This window comes from Oncorhynchus masou, unplaced genomic scaffold (genome assembly GCF_036934945.1).
Source record: "Oncorhynchus masou masou isolate Uvic2021 unplaced genomic scaffold, UVic_Omas_1.1 unplaced_scaffold_3399, whole genome shotgun sequence".
Taxonomy (NCBI): domain Eukaryota; kingdom Metazoa; phylum Chordata; class Actinopteri; order Salmoniformes; family Salmonidae; genus Oncorhynchus; species Oncorhynchus masou.
The window spans coordinates 16384-39481 of NW_027009810.1; the positions used below are offsets into that span (position 1 = coordinate 16384).

Genomic DNA, 23098 nt, shown 5'->3' on the forward strand with positions numbered 1-23098 from the left:
CGCGTGCTCACACACACACACACGCACGCTCATTCATTAATTCAATTAATGCACTCGCCGGAGTAGCTGATCCATCAGGGATGATGTAATGCTTTTGTCAGTGCTTCCTGTTCCTCCTCCTGCAACTACACTTCCTGTTGACTCCTTCAACACGTCCCTCTTTCCTCGCTGCTCTGATCAGATCGTCTAGCGTGTGTCTGGGGTGAAGTATCAACGTAGACACTAGCTTGACCATGTTTCCCTAACCCTTTGTCTCACCCATGTCCCTCGTCTGTCTCCCTGTGTCCTCCCCCCCAGCTTCCCTAACTTTGACCTGGAGGAGTCAGGTCAGTGTCAGGGGGACTGGCTGCTCCTAGGCCCCACCTGGAGAGAGGAGTACCGGGTGTGTGGCTCCCTCCTCCCACCTCCCTTCATCTCTTCCAGTGGAGGAGTCTGGCTCTACTTCCACTCACAGGCCAACAGCTCAGGACTGGCTCAGGGGTTCAGACTGTCTTATATCAGAGGTGAGAGACACTTCCTGGATAAATACATGCTAGGGGGGAGGAGGAGGAGGGAGGGAGGGAGGGGAGGGAGAGGAGGAGGAGAGGGAGGGAGAGGAGGAGAGGGAGGAGAGGGAGGGAGGGAGGGAGGGAGGGAGGGAGGGAGGGAGGGAGGGAGGGAGGGAGGGGAGGGAGAGGAGGAGAGGGAGGGAGGGAGGGGGAGGGAGGGAGGGAGGGAGGGAGGGAGGGAGGGAGGGAGGGAGGGGGGGAGGGGGTTGGGAGGAGGGAGGAGGGAGGGAGGGAGGGAGAGGAGGGAGAGGGAGGAGTCTGGCTCTACTTCCACTCACAGGCCAACAGCTCAGGACTGGCTCAGGGGTTCAGACTGTCTTATATCAGAGGTGAGAGACACTTCCTGGATAAATACATGCTAGGGGGAGAGGAGGAGGAGAGGGAGGGGGGAGAGGGAGGAGGAGGGAGGGAGGGAGGGAGGGAGGGAGAGAGGAGGGAGAGGGAGGAGTCTGGCTCTACTTCCACTCACAGGCCAACAGCTCAGGACTGGCTCAGACTGGCTCAGAGGGAGGGGAGGGAGAGGGAGAGGAGAGGAGAGGAGAGGGAGGGAGAGGAGAGGAGGGAGATGAGGGAGGGAGGGAGGTTAGGGAGGAGGGAGGGAGGGGAGGAGTCTGGCTCTACTTCCACTCACAGGCCAACAGCTCAGGACTGGCTCAGGGGTTCAGACTGTCTTATATCAGAGGTGAGAGACACTTCCTGGATAAATACATGCTAGGGGGAGATGAGGAGGAGAGGAGGGAGGGGAGGGGAGAGGAGGAGAGGGAGGGAGGGAGGAGGGGAGGGAGAGGAGGAGAGGGAGGGGAGGGAGGGAAGGAGGGAGAGGGAGGAGTCTGGCTCTACTTCCACTCACAGGCCAACAGCTCAGGACTGGCTCAGGGGTTCAGACTGTCTTATATCAGAGGGAGAGACACTTCCTGGATAAATACATGCTAGGGGGAGATGAGGAGGAGAGGGAGGGAGGGGAGGGAGAGGAGGAGAGGGAGGGAGGGAGGAGGGGAGGGAGAGGAGGAGAGGGAGGGGAGGGAGGGAAGGAGGGAGAGGGAGGAGTCTGGCTCTACTTCCACTCACAGGCCAACAGCTCAGGACTGGCTCAGACTGGCTCAGAGGGAGGGGAGGGAGGGAGGGAGGGAGAGGAGGAGAGGGGGGGAGGGAGGGAGGGAGAGGAGGGAGAGGGAGGGAGAGGAGGGAGAGGGAGGGAGAGGAGGGAGGGAGGGAGGGAGGGAGGGAGGGAGAGGAGGAGAGGGAGGGAGGGAGGAGGAGAGGGAGGGAGGGGAGGGAGAGGAGGAGAGGGAGGGAGAGGAGAGGGAGGAGTCTGGAGGAGGCCAACAGCTCAGGACTGGCTCAGGGGTTCAGACTGTCTTATATCAGAGGTGAGAGACACTTCCTGGATAAATACATGCTAGGGGGAGAGGAGGAGGAGAGGGAGAGGGAGAGGAGGAGGGAGAGTAGGAGAGGGAGGGAGGGAGGGAGGGAGGAGGAGGGAGAGGAGGGAGAGGGAGGGGAGGGAGAGGAGGGAGAGGGAGGGAGGGAGGGAGGGAGGAGAGGGAGAGGGAGGGAGAGGAGGGAGAGGGAGGGAGGGAGGGAGGGAGAGGGAGGGATAGGAGGAGAGGGAGGGAGAGGATCTGGAGAGGGAGGGATAGGAGGGGGGGGAGACCTTCTCTAAGAGAGGGAGAGGAGGATAACAGGTGGGAGAGGGAGGAGATCTGGGAGGGGATGGAGGGACTGAGGGGGGGCTGTGGAGGAGAGGGAGGGAGGGAGGGAGAGGAGTCAAGGAACAGCTGGAGAAGAGGGAAGGCAGATGGAGACTGAGGAGGGAGTTCACCTTCTCTAGGAGGAGAGGGATCGAGGAGGGAGGGAAGGGGAGCTGTGAGAGGGAGAAGAGGGATGGAGGAGGGTGGAGAGGGAGGTGGGATCTAGGGAAGGGGAGATGAGGGACTGATAAAGGAGGAGAAGAGGGACGGGATCTGGGAGAGGAGGAGTCAGGAGGGAGAGCTGGTTGAGAGACCTTCTCTAAAGGACTACCATCTGGAGAGATGGAGGAGGATAACAGCTGTGTTGTTCACCTTCTCTATCTCACTAGAGGGATGAGGGAGAGGATAAGAGCTGGAGGAAGAGGATAAGAGGGAGAGGAGGGTGAAGGATGGGATGAGGGAGAGGAGGAGAGGGGAACCTTCTCTAGGAGGGAGATGAGGGAGGTGAAGTGGGAACAGGAACAGGCTGATACTGGTAGGCCAGACAATGGATCTCAACCAACACACTGATAACAGCTGTGTTGTTCACCTTCTCTATCTCACTACCATCTGGCATCGATGGAGTCACTGATAACAGCTGTGTTGTTCACCTTCTCTATCTCACTACCATCTGGCATCGATGGAGTCACTGATAACAGCTGTGTTGTTCACCTTCTCTATCTCACTACCATCTGGCATCGATGGAGTCACTGATAACAGCTGTGTTGTTCACCTTCTCTATCTCACTACCATCTGGCATCGATGGAGTCACTGATAACAGCTGTGTTGTTCACCTTCTCTATCTCACTACCATCTGGCATCGATGGAGTCACTGATAACAGCTGTGTTGTTCACCTTCTCTATCTCACTACCATCTGGCATCGATGGAGTCACTGATAACAGCTGTGTTGTTCACCTTCTCTATCTCACTACCATCTGGCATCGATGGAGTCACTGATAACAGCTGTGTTGTTCACCTTCTCTATCTCACTACCATCTGGCATCGATGGAGTCACTGATAACAGCTGTGTTGTTCACCTTCTCTATCTCACTACCATCTGGCATCAATGGAGTCACTGATAACAGCTGTGTTGTTCACCTTCTCTATCTCACTACCATCTGGCATCGATGGAGTCACTGATAACAGCTGTGTTGTTCACCTTCTCTATCTCACTACCATCTGGCATCGATGGAGTCACTGATAACAGCTGTGTTGTTCACCTTCTCTATCTCACTACCATCTGGCATCGATGGAGTCACTGATAACAGCTGTGTTGTTCACCTTCTCTATCTCACTACCATCTGGCATCGATGGAGTCACTGATAACAGCTGTGTTGTTCACCTTCTCTATCTCACTACCATCTGGCATCGATGGAGTCACTGATAACAGCTGTGTTGTTCACCTTCTCTATCTCACTACCATCTGGCATCGATGGAGTCACTGATAACAGCTGTGTTGTTCACCTTCTCTATCTCACTACCATCTGGCATCGATGGAGTCACTGATAACAGCTGTGTTGTTCACCTTCTCTATCTCACTACCATCTGGCATCGATGGAGTCACTGATAACAGCTGTGTTGTTCACCTTCTCTATCTCACTACCATCTGGCATCGATGGAGTCACTGATAACAGCTGTGTTGTTCACCTTCTCTATCTCACTACCATCTGGCATCGATGGAGTCACTGATAACAGCTGTGTTGTTCACCTTCTCTATCTCACTACCATCTGGCATCGATGGAGTCACTGATAACAGCTGTGTTGTTCACCTTCTCTATCTCACTACCATCTGGCATCGATGGAGTCACTGATAACAGCTGTGTTGTTCACCTTCTCTATCTCACTACCATCTGGCATCGATGGAGTCACTGATAACAGCTGTGTTGTTCACCTTCTCTATCTCACTACCATCTGGCATCGATGGAGTCACTGATAACAGCTGTGTTGTTCACCTTCTCTATCTCACTACCATCTGGCATCGATGGAGTCACTGATAACAGCTGTGTTGTTCACCTTCTCTATCTCACTACCATCTGGCATCGATGGAGTCACTGATAACAGCTGTGTTGTTCACCTTCTCTATCTCACTACCATCTGGCATCGATGGAGTCACTGATAACAGCTGTGTTGTTCACCTTCTCTATCTCACTACCATCTGGCATCGATGGAGTCACTGATAACAGCTGTGTTGTTCACCTTCTCTATCTCACTACCATCTGGCATCGATGGAGTCACTGATAACAGCTGTGTTGTTCACCTTCTCTATCTCACTACCATCTGGCATCGATGGAGTCACTGATAACAGCTGTGTTGTTCACCTTCTCTATCTCACTACCATCTGGCATCGATGGGTCACTGATAACAGCTGTGTTGTTCACCTTCTCTATCTCACTACCATCTGGCATCGATGGAGTCACTGATAACAGCTGTGTTGTTCACCTTCTCTATCTCACTACCATCTGGCATCGATGGAGTCACTGATAACAGCTGTGTTGTTCACCTTCTCTATCTCACTACCATCTGGCATCGATGGAGTCACTGATAACAGCTGTGTTGTTCACCTTCTCTATCTCACTACCATCTGGCATCGATGGAGTCACTGATAACAGCTGTGTTGTTCACCTTCTCTATCTCACTACCATCTGGCATCGATGGAGTCACTGATAACAGCTGTGTTGTTCACCTTGTTATCTCACTACCATCTGGCATCGATGGAGTCACTGATAACAGCTGTGTTGTTCACCTTCTCTATCTCACTACCATCTGGCATCGATGGAGTCACTGATAACAGCTGTGTTGTTCACCTTCTCTATCTCACTACCATCTGGCATCGATGGAGTCACTGATAACAGCTGTGTTGTTCACCTTCTCTATCTCACTACCATCTGGCATCGATGGAGTCACTGATAACAGCTGTGTTGTTCACCTTTCTATCTCACTACCATCTGGCATCGATGGAGTCACTGATAACAGTTGTTGTTGTTCACCTTCTCTATCTTGTTACCATCTGGCATCGATGGAGTCACTGATAACAGCTGTGTTGTTCACCTTCTCTATCTCACTACCATCTGGCATCGATGGAGTTGTTGTTAACAGCTGTGTTGTTCACCTTTGTATCTCACTACCATCTGGCATCGATGGAGTTTGATAACAGCTGTGTTGTTCACCTTTCTATCTCACTACCATCTGGCATCGATGGAGTTTGATAACAGCTGTGTTGTTCACCTTCTCTATGTTCACTACCATCTGGCATCGATGGAGTCACTGATAACAGCTGTGTTGTTCACCTTCTCTATCTCACTACCATCTGGCATCGATGGAGTCACTGATAACAGCTGTGTTGTTCACCTTCTCTATCTCACTACCATCTGGGCATCGTGGAGTCACTGATAACAGCTGTGTTGTTCACCTTTCTATCTCACTACCATCTGGCATCGATGGAGTTTGATAACAGCTGTGTTGTTCACCTTCTCTATCTCACTACCATCTGGCATCGATGGAGTCACTGATAACAGCTGTGTTGTTCACCTTGTTATCTCACTACCATCTGGCATCGATGGAGTCACTGATTGTTGTTGTTCAGTTTCTATCTCACTACCATCTGGCATCGATGGAGTCACTGATAACAGCTGTGTTGTTGGGTAGTTTATTCACTTCTGGCATCGATGGAGTCACTGATAACAGCTGTGTTGTTCACCTTCTTTATCTCACTACCATCTGGCATCGTGGAGTCACTGATAACAGCTGTGTTGTTCACCTTCTCTATCTCACTACCATCTGGCATCGATGGAGTCACTGGTGCTGTGTTGTTCACCTTCTCTATCTCACTACCATCTGGCATCGATTGGAGTCACTGATAACAGCTGTGTTGTTGGGTCTATCTTACCATCTGGCATCGATGGGTACTGATAACAGCTTGTTGTTCACCTTCTCTATCTCACTACCATCTGGGATGGAGTTGATAACAGCTGTGTTGTTCACCTTCTTATCTCACTACCATCTGGCATCGATGGAGTCACTGATAACAGCTGTGTTGTTCACCTTCTCTATCTCACTACCATTGGCATCGATGGGTCACTGATAACAGCTGTGTTGTTCACCTTCTCTATCTCACTACCATCTGGCATCGATGGAGTCACTGATAACAGCTGTGTTGTTCACCTTCTCTATCTCACTACCATCTGGCATCGTTGGAGTCACTGATAACAGCTGTGTTGTTCACCTTCTCTATCTCACTACCATCTGGCATCGATGGAGTCACTGATAACAGCTGTGTTGTTCACCTTCTCTATCTCACTACCATCTGGCATCGATGGAGTCACTGATAACAGCTGTGTTGTTCACCTTGTCATCTCACTACCATCTGGCATCGATGGAGTCACTGATAACAGCTTGTTGTTCACCTTCTCTATCTCACTACCATCTGGCATCGATGGAGTCACTGATAACAGCTGTGTTGTTCACCTTCTCTATCTCACTACCATCTGGCATCGATGGAGTCACTGATAACAGCTGTGTTGTTCACCTTCTCTATCTCACTACCATCTGGCATCGATGGAGTCACTGATAACAGCTGTGTTGTTCACCTTCTCTATCTCACTACCATCTGGCATCGATGGAGTCACTGATAACAGCTGTGTTGTTCACCTTCTCTATCTCACTACCATCTGGCATCGATGGAGTCACTGATAACAGCTGTGTTGTTCACCTTTCTATCTCACTACCATCTGGCATCGATGGATTCACTGATAACAGCTGTGTTGTTCACCTTCTCTATCTCACTACCATCTGGCATCGATGGAGTCACTGATAACAGCTGTGTTGTTCACCTTCTCTATCTCACTACCATCTGGCATCGATGGAGTCACTGATAACAGCTGTGTTGTTCACCTTCTCTATCTCACTACCATCTGGCATCGATGGAGTCACTGATAACAGCTGTGTTGTTCACCTTCTCTATCTCACTACCATCTGGCATCGATGGAGTCACTGATAACAGCTGTGTTGTTCACCTTCTCTATCTCACTACCATCTGGCATCGATGGAGTCACTGATAACAGCTGTGTTGTTCACCTTCTCTATCTCACTACCATCTGGCATCGATGGAGTCACTGATAACAGCTGTGTTGTTCACCTTCTCTATCTCACTACCATCTGGCATCGATGGAGTCACTGATAACAGCTGTGTTGTTCACCTTCTCTATCTCACTACCATCTGGCATCGATGGAGTCACTGATAACAGCTGTGTTGTTCACCTTCTCTATCTCACTACCATCTGGCATCGATGGAGTCACTGATAACAGCTGTGTTGTTCACCTTCTTATCTCACTACCATCTGGCATCGATGGAGTCACTGATAACAGCTGTGTTGTTCACCTTCTCTATCTCACTACCATCTGGCATCGATGGAGTCACTGATAACAGCTGTGTTGTTCACCTTCTCTATCTCACTACCATCTGGCATCGATGGAGTCACTGATAACAGCTGTGTTGTTCACCTTCTCTATCTCACTACCATCTGGCATCGATGGAGTCACTGATAACAGCTGTGTTGTTCACCTTCTCTATCTCACTACCATCTGGCATCGATGGAGTCACTGATAACAGCTGTGTTGTTCACCTTCTCTATCTCACTACCATCTGGCATCGATGGAGTCACTGATAACAGTTTGTGTTGTTCACCTTCTCTATCTCACTACCATCTGGCATCGATGGAGTCACTGATAACAGCTGTTTGTTGTTCACCTTCTCTATCTCACTACCATCTGGCATCGATGGAGTCACTGATAACAGCTGTGTTGTTCACCTTTCTATCTCACTACCATCTGGCATCGATGGAGTCACTGATAACAGCTGTGTTGTTCACCTTCTCTATCTCACTACCATCTGGCATCGATGGAGTCACTGATAACAGCTGTGTTGTTCACCTTTCTGGGTACCATCTTTGATGGAGTCACTGATAACAGCTGTGTTGTTCACCTTCTCTATCTCACTACCATCTGGCATCGATGGAGTCACTGATAACAGCTGTGTTGTTCACCTTCTCTATCTCACTACCATCTGGCATCGATGGAGTCACTGATAACAGCTGTGTTGTTCACCTTCTCTATCTCACTACCATCTGGCATCGATGGAGTCACTGATAACAGCTGTGTTGTTCACCTTCTCTATCTCACTACCATCTGGCATCGATGGAGTCACTGATAACAGCTGTGTTGTTCACCTTCTCTATCTCACTACCATCTGGCATCGATGGAGTCACTGATAACAGCTGTGTTGTTCACCTTCTCTATCTCACTACCATCTGGCATCGATGGAGTCACTGATAACAGCTGTGTTGTTCACCTTCTCTATCTCACTACCATCTGCATCAGGTGGAGTCTGGTGATAACAGCTGTGTTGTTGTTTCTCTATCTCACTACCATCTGGCATCGATGGAGTCACTGATAACAGCTGTGTTGTTCACCTTCTCTATCTCACTACCATCTGGCATCGTTGGAGTCACTGATAACAGCTGTGTTGTTCACCTTCTCTATCTCACTACCATTGGCATCGGTGGTTTGGAGTCACTGATAACAGCTGTGTTGTTCACCTTCTCTATCTCACTACCATCTGGCAGTTTGGAGTCACTGATAACAGCTGTGTTGTTCACCTTCTCTATCTCACTACCATCTGGCATCGATGGAGTCACTGATAACAGCTGTGTTGTTCACCTTGTCTATCTCACTACCATCTGGCATCGATGGAGTCACTGATAACAGCTGTGTTGTTCACCTTCTCTATCTCACTACCATCTGGCATCGATGGAGTCACTGTCAGAGGATGAGTTCCTGATAACAGCTGTGTTGTTCACCTTCTCTATCTCACTACCATCTGGCATCGATGGAGTCAGTTGATAACAGCTGTGTTGTTCACCTTCTCTATCTCACTACCATCTGGCATCGATGGAGTCACTGATAACAGCTGTGTTGTTCACCTTCTCTATCTCACTACCATCTGGCATCGATGGAGTCACTGATAACAGCTGTGTTGTTCACCTTCTCTATCTCACTACCATCTGGCATCGATGGAGTCACTGATAACAGCTGTGTTGTTCACCTTTCTATCTGTGTACCATCTGGCATCGATGGAGTCACTGATAACAGCTGTGTTGTTCACCTCTCTATCTCACTACCATCTGGCATCGATGGAGTCACTGATAACAGCTGTGTTTTGTTCACCTCCTCTATCTCACTACCATCTGGCAGAGATGGAGTTCCTGATAACAGTTGTGTTGTTCACCTCCTCTATCTCACTACCATCTGGCATCGATGGAGTCACTGATAACAGCTGTGTTGTTCACCTTCTCTATCTCACTACCATCTGGCATCGATGGAGTCACTGATAACAGCTGTGAGAGAAAAACACAGCCAGTTTGCAGTTTTACAGTGTGGGACCCACAATCAATACTGTGTGGGATGAAAGGAAAGGAGAGGTGCACTGAGCACTGCTTGTCCTATTTTACCCCAGGGCCAGTGTCACAAATCAATCAGCAGGTATTGATACCTTTCGTTGTAAAGCTGTATGCCATTGATCTGTATTGGCAGAAGACATTGATTGCGTTCCAGGTCTCCAAAAACACCACAGATTAATCCAGTTTGTTGTTCGGTGGTTTATTGTTGGGTAGTTTGTTGTTGGTTGGTTTGTTGTTGGGTGGTTTGTTGTTGGGTAGTTTGTTGTTGTCTGTAGTTTGTAGTAATGTCAGTAATGTGTCTGTTGCTCCAGGTCCCCTGGGCCAGTCCAGCTGTCAGAGTGATGAGTTCCCGTCTGTAGTTTGTAGTATTGTCAGTAATGTGTCTGTTGCTCCAGGTCCCCTGGGCCAGTCCAGCTGTCAGAGTGATGAGTTCCTGTCTGTAGTTTGTAGTATTGTCAGTAATGTGTCTGTTGCTCCAGGTCCCCTGGGCCAGTCCAGCTGTCAGAGTGATGAGTTCCCGTCTGTAGTTTGTAGTATTGTCAGTAATGTGTCTGTTGCTCCAGGTCCCCTGGGCCAGTCCAGCTGTCAGAGTGATGAGTTCCTGTCTGTAGTTTGTAGTAATGTGTCTGTTGCTCCAGGTCCCCTGGGCCAGTCCAGCTGTCAGAGTGATGAGTTCCTGTCTGTAGTTTGTAGTAATGTCAGTAATGTGTCTGTTGCTCCAGGTCCCCTGGGCCAGTCCAGCTGTCAGAGTGATGAGTTCCTGTCTGTAGTTTGTAGTAATGTCAGTAATGTGTCTGTTGCTCCAGGTCCCCTGGGCCAGTCCAGCTGTCAGAGTGATGAGTTCCTGTCTGTAGTTTGTAGTAATGTGTCTGTTGCTCCAGGTCCCCTGGGCCAGTCCAGCTGTCAGAGTGATGAGTTCCTGTCTGTAGTTTGTAGTAATGTCAGTAATGTGTCTGTTGCTCCAGGTCCCCTGGGCCAGTCCAGCTGTCAGAGTGATGAGTTCCTGTCTGTAGTTTGTAGTAATGTCAGTAATGTGTCTGTTGCTCCAGGTCCCCTGGGCCAGTCCAGCTGTCAGTGATGAGTTCCTGTCTGTAGTTTGTAGTAATGTCAGTAATGTGTCTGTTGCTCCAGGTCCCCTGGGCCAGTCCAGCTGTCAGAGTGATGAGTTCCTGTCTGTAGTTTGTAGTAATGTCAGTAATGTGTCTGTTGCTCCAGGTCCCCTGGGCCAGTCCAGCTGTCAGAGTGATGAGTTCCTGTCTGTAGTTTGTAGTAATGTCAGTAATGTGTCTGTTGCTCCAGGTCCCCTGGGCCAGTCCAGCTGTCAGAGTGATGAGTTCCTGTCTGTAGTTTGTAGTAATGTCAGTAATGTGTCTGTTGCTCCAGGTCCCCTGGGCCAGTCCAGCTGTCAGAGTGATGAGTTCCTGTCTGTAGTTTGTAGTAATGTCAGTAATGTGTCTGTTGCTCCAGGTCCCCTGGGCCAGTCCAGCTGTCAGAGTGATGAGTTCCTGTCTGTAGTTTGTAGTAATGTCAGTAATGTGTCTGTTGCTCCAGGTCCCCTGGGCCAGTCCAGCTGTCAGAGTGATGAGTTCCTGTCTGTAGTTTGTAGTAATGTCAGTAATGTGTCTGTTGCTCCAGGTCCCCTGGGCCAGTCCAGCTGTCAGAGTGATGAGTTCCTGTCTGTAGTTTGTAGTAATGTCAGTAATGTGTCTGTTGCTCCAGGTCCCCTGGGCCAGTCCAGCTGTCAGAGTGATGAGTTCCTGTCTGTAGTTTGTAGTAATGTCAGTAATGTGTCTGTTGCTCCAGGTCCCCTGGGCCAGTCCAGCTGTCAGAGTGATGAGTTCCTGTCTGTAGTTTGTAGTAATGTCAGTAATGTGTCTGTCTGTTGCCAGGTCCCCTGGGCCAGTCCAGCTGTCAGAGTGATGAGTTCCTGTCTGTAGTTTGTAGTAATGTCAGTAATGTGTCTGTTGCTCCAGGTCCCTGGGCCAGTCCAGCTGTCAGAGTGATGAGTTCCTGTCTGTAGTTTGTAGTAATGTCAGTAATGTGTCTGTTGCTCCAGGTCCCCTGGGCCAGTCCAGCTGTCAGAGTGATGAGTTCCTGTCTGTAGTTTGTAGTAATGTGTCTGTTGCTCCAGGTCCCCTGGGCCAGTCCAGCTGTCAGAGTGATGAGTTCCTGTCTGTAGTTTGTAGTAATGTCAGTAATGTGTCTGTTGCTCCAGGTCCCCTGGGCCAGTCCAGCTGTCAGAGTGATGAGTTCCTGTCTGTAGTTTGTAGTAATGTCAGTAATGTGTCTGTTGCTCCAGGTCCCCTGGGCCAGTCCAGCTGTCAGAGTGATGAGTTCCTGTCTGTAGTTTGTAGTAATGTCAGTAATGTGTCTGTTGCTCCAGGTCCCCTGGGCCAGTCCAGCTGTCAGAGTGATGAGTTCCTGTCTGTAGTTTGTAGTAATGTCAGTAATGTGTCTGTTGCTCCAGGTCCCCTGGGCCAGTCCAGCTGTCAGAGTGATGAGTTCCTGTCTGTAGTTTGTAGTAATGTCAGTAATGTGTCTGTTGCTCCAGGTCCCCTGGGCCAGTCCAGCTGTCAGAGTGATGAGTTCCTGTCTGTAGTTTGTAGTAATGTCAGTAATGTGTCTGTTGCTCCAGGTCCCCTGGGCCAGTCCAGCTGTCAGAGTGATGAGTTCCTGTCTGTAGTTTGTAGTAATGTCAGTAATGTGTCTGTTGCTCCAGGTCCCCTGGGCCAGTCCAGCTGTCAGAGTGATGAGTTCCTGTCTGTAGTTTGTAGTAATGTCAGTAATGTGTCTGTTGCTCCAGGTCCCCTGGGCCAGTCCAGCTGTCAGAGTGATGAGTTCCTGTCTGTAGTTTGTAGTAATGTCAGTAATATGTCTGTTGCTCCAGGTCCCCTGGGCCAGTCCAGCTGTCAGAGTGATGAGTTCCTGTCTGTAGTTTGTAGTAATGTGTCTGTTGCTCCAGGTCCCCTGGGCCAGTCCAGCTGTCAGAGTGATGAGTTCCTGTCTGTAGTTTGTAGTAATGTCAGTAATGTGTCTGTTGCTCCAGGTCCCCTGGGCCAGTCCAGCTGTCAGAGTGATGAGTTCCTGTCTGTAGTTTGTAGTAATGTCAGTAATGTGTCTGTTGCTCCAGGTCCCCTGGGCCAGTCCAGCTGTCAGAGTGATGAGTTCCTGTCTGTAGTTTGTAGTAATGTCAGTAATGTGTCTGTTGCTCCAGGTCCCCTGGGCCAGTCCAGCTGTCAGAGTGATGAGTTCCTGTCTGTAGTTTGTAGTAATGTCAGTAATGTGTCTGTTGCTCCAGGTCCCCTGGGCCAGTCCAGCTGTCAGAGTGATGAGTTCCTGTGTGGTAACGGTAAATGTCTTCCCCGGGGCGTGGCGCTGTAACGGCCTGGATGAGTGCGGCGACGCTACAGACGAACGGAGCTGTGCCCCACCTCCGACCCCTCCCCGCACCTCCCTCTGCCCCCCAGGCACCGCCCCCTGTACCCAGGCCCAGGTAGGTAACCCAGAGGTTAGGGAAGCGGGCCAGCAACCAGAGGGGAGTAGAAACTCTGATAGGAACAATGCTCTACACTGGGCCGACCCATTGCGTCCTACGTCTCGGGGGGGGTTTGGGTTGACTCATTGCTTCCTACGTCTCGGGGGGGATTGGGCCGACCCATTGCTTCCTACGTCTCGGGGGATTGGACCGACCCATTGCTTCCTACGTCTCGGGGGATTGGGACCGACCCATTGCTTCCTACGTCTCGGGGGGGGATTGGGCCGACCCATTGCTTCCTACGTCTCGGGGGAGTTTGGGTTGACCCATTGCTACCTATGTCTCGGGCGGACTGGGCCGCCCCATTGCTTCCTACGTCTCTGGGGGGATTGGGCCGACCATTGCTTCCTACGTCTTCGGGGGGGGGGGGATTGGGCCGACCCATTGCTTCCTACGTGTCGGGGGGGATTGGGATGACCCATTGCTTCCTACGTCTCGGGGAGGGGGATTGGGCCGACCCATTGCTTCCTACGTCTCGGGGGGATTGGGCCGACCCATTGCTTCCTATGTCTCGGGGGATTGGGTTGACCCATTGCTTCCTACGTCTCGGGGGATTGGGCCGACCCATTGCTTCCTACGTCTCGGGGGATTGGGCCGACCCATTGCTTCCTACGTGTCGGGGGGATTGAGTTGACCCATTGCTTCCTACGTCTCGGGGGGATTGGGGAGGGGGATTGGGCCGACCCATTGCTTCCTACGTCTCGGGGGGATTGGGTTGACCCATTGCTTCCTACGTCTCAGGGGGGGATTGGGTTGACCCATTGCTTCCTACGTCTCAGGGGATTGGGTTGACCCATTGCTTCCTACGTCTCGGGGGGGGGATTCGGGGATTGGGTTGACCCATTGCTTCCTACGTCGGGGGGGGATTGGGTTGACCCATTTGGTCTTGGAGTGGTTTGGGTTGACCCATTGCTTCCTACGTCTCGGGGGGGATTGGGTTGACCCATTGCTTCCTACATCTCGGGGGGGATTGGGTTGTGAGTATAAAATAACACATTTCCGTTCCCTGCCGGAGACAACAATAACGAACAATAAAGTTGTGTTGTTCTCCTCCAGTCCACTCGCTGCCTGCCCCCCTCGCTGCGCTGCAACGGAGCCCGGGACTGCCCCGACGGCTCGGACGAGGCAGGTTGCCCCGACACGGCCTGCGGGAAACACCTGGGGAACTTCTACGGAGCTTTCGCCTCCCCAGACTTCTTCCGTCCCAACCGCAGCGCCGTGGGGGGGCTGAGATGCTCCTGGCTACTGGACACTCAGGTGGGGAGGAGTTCAACATCTTACACATGCTGACTGATCTATAGCAGAGTTAGAGATGAACACATGCTGACTGATCTATAGCAGAGTTAGAGATGAACACATGCTGACTGATCTATAGCAGAGTTACACAGCTCTAACAGAGTTAGAGATGAACACATGCTGACTGATCTCCGTGCTCAACACATGCTGACTGATCTATAGCAGAGTTACACAGCTGAACACATGCTGACTGATCTATAGCAGAGTTAGAGATGAACACATGCTGACTGATCTATAAGCTCCATCAAAACAGAAGCTTGTTTAGTTAAACTGTCTGTCACAATGGAAAATCACTGAAATGAGTTATTTTTGATTTTCACGCTGAACACATTTTTAATCAATTAGAGATGAACACATGCTGACCTAGCAGGTTCGACAACTCCATGAATCTAAGTCATCCTTCCTTCTAGGACCCTAAGCCCATCGTGATCTTGCAGCTGGACCTGGGGTTAGGGCCAGAGGGACTCCCTCCATGTCTATGATGGGCTGGTCCAGAGAGCAGAGCGCTCCTGCAGGCCCTGTCGCATCACAAACAACAGGAGACCAGCCCTGTTAGAATCCAGTAGAGGACAGATGAGTCTACAGTACCTGGCCCAACCACTCAGCCCTGGGCATGGGTTCAACGCTACATACCAGGTAGGCTAACCCTGACCCTGACCTCCTAACCCTGACCCTGACCTTAGACCCAGACCCTGACCTTAACCCTGACCGTAACACCACTCAGCCCTGGGCATGGGTTCAACGCTACATGCCAGGTAGGCTAACCCTGACCCTAACCTGACCTTAACCCTGACCCTGACCTTAACCCTGACCTTAACCCTGACCCTAACACCACTCAGCCCTGGGCATGGGTTCAACGCTACATACCAGGTAGGCTAACCCTGACCCTGACCCTGACCTTAACCCTGACCTTAACCCTGACCCTAACACCACTCAGCCCTGGGCATGGGTTCAACGCTACATACCAGGTAGGCTAACCCTGACCTTAACCCTGACCCTAACCCTAACCCTGACCTTAACCCTGACCTTAACCCTGACCATAACCCTAACCCTAACCCTGACCCTAACACCACTCAGCCCTGGGCATGGGTTCAACGCTACTTACCAGGTAGGCTAACCCTGACCCTAACCTGACCTTAACCCTGACCCTAACCCTGACCCTAACACCACTCAGCCCTGGGCATGGGTTCAACGCTACATACCAGGTAGGCTAACCCTAACCCTGACCCTGACCGTAACCCTGACCGTAACCCTGACCGTAACCCTGACCTTAACCCTGACCCTAACCCTGACCCTAACCCTGACCTTAACCCTAACCCTGACCCTGACCCTAACACCACTCAGCCCTGTTCATGGATTCAACGCTAGATACCAGGTAGGCTAACCCTGACCTTAACCCTGATCCTAACCCTGACCCTAACCCTGACCCTAACACCACTCAGCCCTGGTCATGGATTCAACGCTACATACCAGGTAAGCTAACCCTGACCCTGACCCTAACCCTGACCCTAACACCACTCAGCCCTGGGCATGGGTTCAACGCTACATACCAGGTAAGCTTACCCTGACCCTAACCCTGACCCTGACCTACATACCAGGTAGATTAGATTTGGGACAGTGGGATTGTACATGTTTTCTTGATGATGAAGTGCTCTGTTTTGTGTTTAGAGCTGTCATTGGTCCAGAGTTTATCCAGACCAGACAGAAGACTAGTACCCAGAGTTTATCCTGACCAGACAGAAGACTAGGACCCAGAGTTTATCCTGACCAGACAGAAGACTAGTACCCAGAGTTTATCCTGACCAGACAGAAGACTAGGACCCAGAGTTTATCCTGACCAGACAGAAGACTAGGACCCAGAGTTTATCCTGACCAGACAGAAGACTAGTACCCAGAGTTTATCCTGACCAGACAGAAGACTAGGACCCAGAGTTTATCCTGACCAGACAGAAGACTAGTACCCAGAGTTTATCCTGACCAGACAGAAGACTAGGACCCAGAGTTTATCCTGACCAGACAGAAGACTAGGACCCAGAGTTTATCCTGACCAGACAGAAGACTAGGACCCAGAGTTTATCCAGACCAGACAGAAGACTAGGACCCAGAGTTTATCCTGACCAGACAGAAGACTAGGACCCAGAGTTTATCCTGACCAGACAGAAGACTAGTACCCAGAGTTTATCCTGACCAGACAGAAGACTAGGACCCAGAGTTTATCCTGACCAGACAGAAGACTAGGACCCAGAGTTTATCCTGACCAGACAGAAGACTAGGACCCAGAGTTTATCCAGACCAGACAGAAGACTAGGACCCAGAGTTTATCCTGACCAGACAGAAGACTAGTACCCAGAGTTTATCCAGACCAGACAGAAGAAGACTAGGACCCAGAGTTTATCCTGACCAGACAGAAGACTAGGACCCAGAGTTTATCCTGACCAGACAGAAGAGTTTATCCTAGGACCCAGAGTTTATCCTGACCAGACAGAAGACTAGGACCCAGAGTTTATCCTGACCAGACAGAAGACTAGGACCCAGAGTTTATCCTGACCAGACAGAAGACTAGGACCCAGAGTTTATCCAGACCAGACAGAAGACTAGGTTTATCCTACCCAGAGTTTATCCTGACCAGACAGAAGACTAGGACCCAGAGTTTATCCAGACCAGACAGAAGACTAGGACCCAGAGTTTATCCAGACCAGACAGAAGACTAGGACCCAGAGTTTATCCTGACCAGACAGAAGACTAGGACCCAGAGATGACTTTTATGACCGTTTCCTATTCTATCCTGAAGGTGAAAGGTTACTGCTTCCCTGGGGATCACCAGAAGCGGATTGGACCAGGGCTGTTACCTGAACGCCAGAAGACTGTGACGGGTACTGGCATGCCCTACGGGGCGCGACGAGGAGGAGTGCCCAGTTTGCCAGGAGGGGGAGTATCCCCAGACAGTGAGGGGGCAGTGGGGCCTGCTATCCTGCCTCTGAAAGATGTAACAACCAGAAGAAGGTATCAATCAATCAATCAATCAATCAATACTTTATTATCCATTGTACAGTTCTGATATAAATCATTTGCTAAATTCCTGGATCTAGGAGAGAAACCCTTCAGTTGAAAACATTCTAGTTACGGTCTATTTCCTGACTATGCTTCTAATGATCGTTGTGTCAGAAAAACAGGCTTTTAATACATCAAATCAAATTGTTTTTTAATAACAGGGAAATTTACTGACGGCCCTTTACTCAATAAAGATCAAGATTAAAATTGATTCAAATGAAATAGTGACGTAAGGAATTAATAAAAGAGGACAGTGAATTTAAAAAAATAATCGATTTAGTTGCTTAATTCTTCCAAATACGTTATTGTGTTATCTTTGATGTCTTCTGCCAATTCTTAGATTCTTTTGACCAGAAAGTATTCATCCTGTCACGGTCTGACCGTTATTTAGTCTGGTCAGGGCGTGAGTTGTCTTTATTTAGTATGGTCAGGCGTGAGAAGATTTAGTCTGGATTTGAAGTTGTCTTTATTTAGTATGGTCAGGGCGTGAGTTGTCTTTATTTAGTCTGGTCAGGGCGTGAGTTGTCTTTATTTAGTATGGTCAGGGCGTGAGTTGTCTTTATTTAGTATGGTCAGGGCGTGAGTTGTCTTTATTTAGTATGGTCAGGGCGTGAGTTGTCTTTATTTAGTCTGGTCAGGGCGTGAGTTGTCTTTATTTAGTCTGGTCAGGGCGTGAGTTGTCTTTATTTAGTCTGGTCAGGGCGTGAGTTGTCTTTATTTAGTATGGTATGTTGTCTTTATTTAGTATGGTCGTGAGTTGTCTTTATTTAGTCTGGTCAGGGCGTGAGTTGTCTTTATTTAGTCTGGTCAGGGCGTGAGTTGTCTTTATTTAGTATGGTCAGGGCGTGAGTTGTCTTTATTTAGTCTGGTCAGGGCGTGAGTTGTCTTTATTTAGTATGGTCAGGGCGTGAGTTGTCTTTATTTAGTGGTCATGGTCAGGGCGTGAGTTGTCTTTATTTAGTCTGGTCAGGGCGTGAGTTGTCTTTATTTAGTATGGTCAGGGCGTGAGTTGTCTTTATTTAGTATGGTCAGGGCGTGAGTTGTCTTTATTTAGTCTGGTCAGGGCGTGAGTTGTCTTTATTTAGTCTGGTCAGGGCGTGAGTTGTCTTTATTTAGTCTGGTCAGGGCGTGAGTTGTCTTTATTTAGTCTGGTCAGGGCGTGAGTTGTCTTTATTTAGTCTGGTCAGGGCGTGAGTTGTCTTTATTTAGTCTGGTCAGGGCGTGAGTTGTCTTTATTTAGTCTGGTCAGGGCGTGAGTTGTCTTTATTTAGTCTGGTCAGGGCGTGAGTTGGGTCTGGTCAGGGCGTGAGTTGTCTTTATTTAGTCTGGTCAGGGCGTGAGTTGTCTTTATTTAGTCTGGTCAGGGCGTGAGTTGTCTTTATTTAGTCTGGTCAGGCGTGAGTTGTCTTTATTTAGTATGGTCAGGGCGTGAGTTGTCTTTATTTAGTATGGTCAGGGCGTGAGTTGTCTTTATTTAGTCTGGTCAGGGCGTGAGTTGTCTTTATTTAGTCTGGTCAGGGCGTGAGTTGTCTTTATTTAGTCTGGTCAGGGCGTGAGTTGTCTTTATTTAGTCTGGTCAGGGCGTGAGTTGTCTTTATTTAGTCTGGTCAGGGCGTGAGTTGTCTTTATTTAGTATGGTCAGGGCGTGAGTTGTCTTTATTTAGTATGGTCAGGGCGTGAGTTGTCTTTATTTAGTCTGGTCAGGGCGTGAGTTGTCTTTATTTAGTCTGGTCAGGGCGTGAGTTGTCTTTATTTAGTATGGTCAGGGCGTGAGTTGTCTTTATTTAGTATGGTCAGGGCGTGAGTTGTCTTTATTTAGTATGGTCAGGGCGTGAGTTGTCTTTATTTAGTGTGGTCAGGGCGTGAGTTGTCTTTATTTAGTCTGGTCAGGCGTGAGTTGTCTTTATTTAGTCTGGTCAGGGCGTGAGTTGTCTTTATTTAGTCTGGTCAGGGCGTGAGTTGTCTTTATTTAGTCTGGTCAGGGCGTGAGTTGTCTTTATTTAGTCTGGTCAGGGCGTGAGTTGTCTTTATTTAGTCTGGTCAGGGCGTGAGTTGTCTTTATTTAGTCTGGTCAGGGCGTGAGTTGTCTTTATTTAGTCTGGTCAGGGCGTGAGTTGTCTTTATTTAGTATGGTCAGGGCGTGAGTTGTCTTTATTTAGTCTGGTCAGGGCGTGAGTTGTCTTTATTTAGTATGGTCAGGGCGTGAGTTGTCTTTATTTAGTCTGGTCAGGGCGTGAGTTGTCTTTATTTAGTCAGGGCGTGAGTTGTCAGTATGGGGCGTGAGTTGTCTTTATTTAGTCTGGTCAGGGCGTGAGTTGTCTTTATTTAGTCTGGTCAGGGCGTGAGTTGTCTTTATTTAGTCTGGTCAGGGCGTGAGTTGTCTTTATTTAGTCTGGTCAGGGCGTGAGTTGTCTTTATTTAGTCTGGTCAGGGCGTGAGTTGTCTTTATTTAGTCTGGTCAGGGCGTGAGTTGTCTTTATTTAGTCTGGTCAGGGCGTGAGTTGTCTTTATTTAGTCTGGTCAGGGCGTGAGTTGTCTTTATTTAGTCTGGTCAGGGCGTGAGTTGTCTTTATTTAGTCTGGTCAGGGCGTGAGTTGTCTTTATTTAGTCTGGTCAGGGCGTGAGTTGTCTTTATTTAGTCTGGTCAGGGCGTGAGTTGTCTTTATTTAGTCTGGTCAGGGCGTGAGTTGTCTTTATTTAGTCTGGTCAGGGCGTGAGTTGTCTTTATTTAGTCTGGTCAGGGCGTGAGTTGTCTTTATTTAGTCTGGTCAGGGCGTGAGTTGTCTTTATTTAGTCTGGTCAGGGCGTGAGTTGTCTTTATTTAGTCTGGTCAGGGCGTGAGTTGTCTTTATTTAGTCTGGTCAGGGCGTGAGTTGTCTTTATTTAGTCTGGTCAGGGCGTGAGTTGTCTTTATTTAGTCTGGTCAGGGCGTGAGTTGTCTTTATTTAGTCTGGTCAGGGCGTGAGTTGTCTTTATTTAGTATGGTCAGGGCGTGAGTTGTCTTTATTTAGTCTGGTCTGGTGTCTTTATTTAGTCTGGTCAGGGCGTGAGTTGTCTTTATTTAGTCTGGTCAGGCGTGAGTTGTCTTTATTTAGTCTGGTCAGGGCGTGAGTTGTCTTTATTTAGTCTGGTCAGGGCGTGAGTTGTCTTTATTTAGTCTGGTCAGGGCGTGAGTTGTCTTTATTTAGTCTGGTCAGGGCGTGAGTTGTCTTTATTTAGTATGGTCAGGGCGTGAGTTGTCTTTATTTAGTCTGGTCAGGGCGTGAGTTGTCTTTATTTAGTCTGGTCAGGCGTGAGTTGTCTTTATTTAGTCTGGTCAGGGCGTGAGTTGTCTTTATTTAGTATGGTCAGGGCGTGAGTTGTCTTTATTTAGTATGGTCAGGGCGTGAGTTGTCTTTATTTAGTATGGTCAGGGCGTGAGTTGTCTTTATTTAGTCTGGTCAGGGCGTGAGTTGTCTTTATTTAGTCTGGTCAGGGCGTGAGTTGTCTTTATTTAGTATGGTCAGGGCGTGAGTTGTCTTTATTTAGTATGGTCAGGGCGTGAGTTGTCTTTATTTAGTATGGTCAGGGCGTGAGTTGTCTTTATTTAGTCTGGTCAGGGCGTGAGTTGTCTTTATTTAGTCTGGTCAGGGCGTGAGTTGTCTTTATTTAGTCTGGTCAGGGCGTGAGTTGTCTTTATTTAGTCTGGTCAGGGCGTGAGTTGTCTTTATTTAGTCTGGTCAGGGCGTGAGTTGTCTTTATTTAGTCTGGTCAGGGCGTGAGTTGTCTTTATTTAGTCTGGTCAGGGCGTGAGTTGTCTTTATTTAGTATGGTCAGGGCGTGAGTTGTCTTTATTTAGTCTGGTCAGGGCGTGAGTTGTCTTTATTTAGTCTGGTCAGGGCGTGAGTTGTCTTTATTTAGTCTGGTCAGGGCGTGAGTTGTCTTTATTTAGTATGGTCAGGGCGTGAGTTGTCTTTATTTAGTCTGGTCAGGGCGTGAGTTGTCTTTATTTAGTCTGGTCAGGGCGTGAGTTGTCTTTATTTAGTCTGGTCAGGGCGTGAGTTGTCTTTATTTAGTATGGTCAGGGCGTGAGTTGTCTTTATTTAGTATGGTCAGGGCGTGAGTTGTCTTTATTTAGTATGGTCAGGCGTGAGTTGTCTTTATTTAGTATGGTCAGGCGTGAGTTGTCTTTATTTAGTATGGTCAGGGCGTGAGTTGTCTTTATTTAGTATGGTCAGGGCGTGAGTTGTCTTTATTTAGTCTGGTCAGGGCGTGAGTTGTCTTTATTTAGTCTGGTCTGGGCGTGAGTTGTCTTTATTTAGTATGGTCAGGGCGTGAGTTGTCTTTATTTAGTATGGTCAGGGCGTGAGTTGTCTTTATTTAGTCTGGTCAGGGCGTGAGTTGTCTTTATTTAGTCTGGTCAGGGCGTGAGTTGTCTTTATTTAGTCTGGTCAGGGCGTGAGTTGTCTTTATTTAGTCTGGTCAGGGCGTGAGTTGTCTTTATTTAGTCTGGTCAGGGCGTGAGTTGTCTTTATTTAGTATGGTCAGGGCGTGAGTTGTCTTTATTTAGTCTGGTCAGGGCGTGAGTTGTCTTTATTTAGTCTGGTCAGGGCGTGAGTTGTCTTTATTTAGTATGGTCAGGGCGTGAGTTGTCTTTATTTAGTCTGGTCAGGGCGTGAGTTGTCTTTATTTAGTCTGGTCAGGGCGTGAGTTGTCTTTATTTAGTATGGTCAGGGCGTGAGTTGTCTTTATTTAGTATGGTCAGGGCGTGAGTTGTCTTTATTTAGTATGGTCAGGGCGTGAGTTGTCTTTATTTAGTCTGGTCAGGCGTGAGTTGTCTTTATTTAGTCTGGTCAGGGCGTGAGTTGTCTTTATTTAGTCTGGTCAGGGCGTGAGTTGTCTTTATTTAGTCTGGTCAGGGCGTGAGTTGTCTTTATTTAGTTTGGTCAGGGCGTGAGTTGTCTTTATTTAGTATGGTCAGGGCGTGAGTTGTCTTTATTTAGTCTGGTCAGCGTGAGTTTCTTTATTGAGTCTTGTCTTTATTTAGTATGGTCAGGGCGTGAGTTGTCTTTATTTAGTCTGGTCAGGGCGTGAGTTGTCTTTATTTAGTATGGTCAGGGCGTGAGTTGTCTTTATTTAGTCTGGTCAGGGCGTGAGTTGTCTTTATTTAGTCTGGTCAGGGCGTGAGTTGTCTTTATTTAGTATGGTCAGGGCGTGAGTTGTCTTTATTTAGTCTGGTCAGGGCGTGAGTTGTCTTTATTTAGTCTGGTCAGGGCGTGAGTTGTCTTTATTTAGTCTGGTCAGGGCGTGAGTTGTCTTTATTTAGTCTGGTCAGGGCGTGAGTTGTCTTTATTTAGTATGGTCAGGGCGTGAGTTGTCTTTATTTAGTCTGGTCAGGGCGTGAGTTGTCTTTATTTAGTCTGGTCAGGGCGTGAGTTGTCTTTATTTAGTCTGGTCAGGGCGTGAGTTGTCTTTATTTAGTCTGGTCAGGGCGTGAGTTGTCT

The 23098-nt window shown here is 48.9% G+C and overlaps 1 pseudogene; it reads left to right on the plus strand.

The window, feature by feature from the left end:
• Window positions 1-226: 226 nt before the first annotated feature.
• On the plus strand, window positions 227-17567 carry LOC135534431 (low-density lipoprotein receptor-related protein 3-like; annotated as a pseudogene).
• The last annotated feature ends 5531 nt before the right edge of the window (window positions 17568-23098 follow it).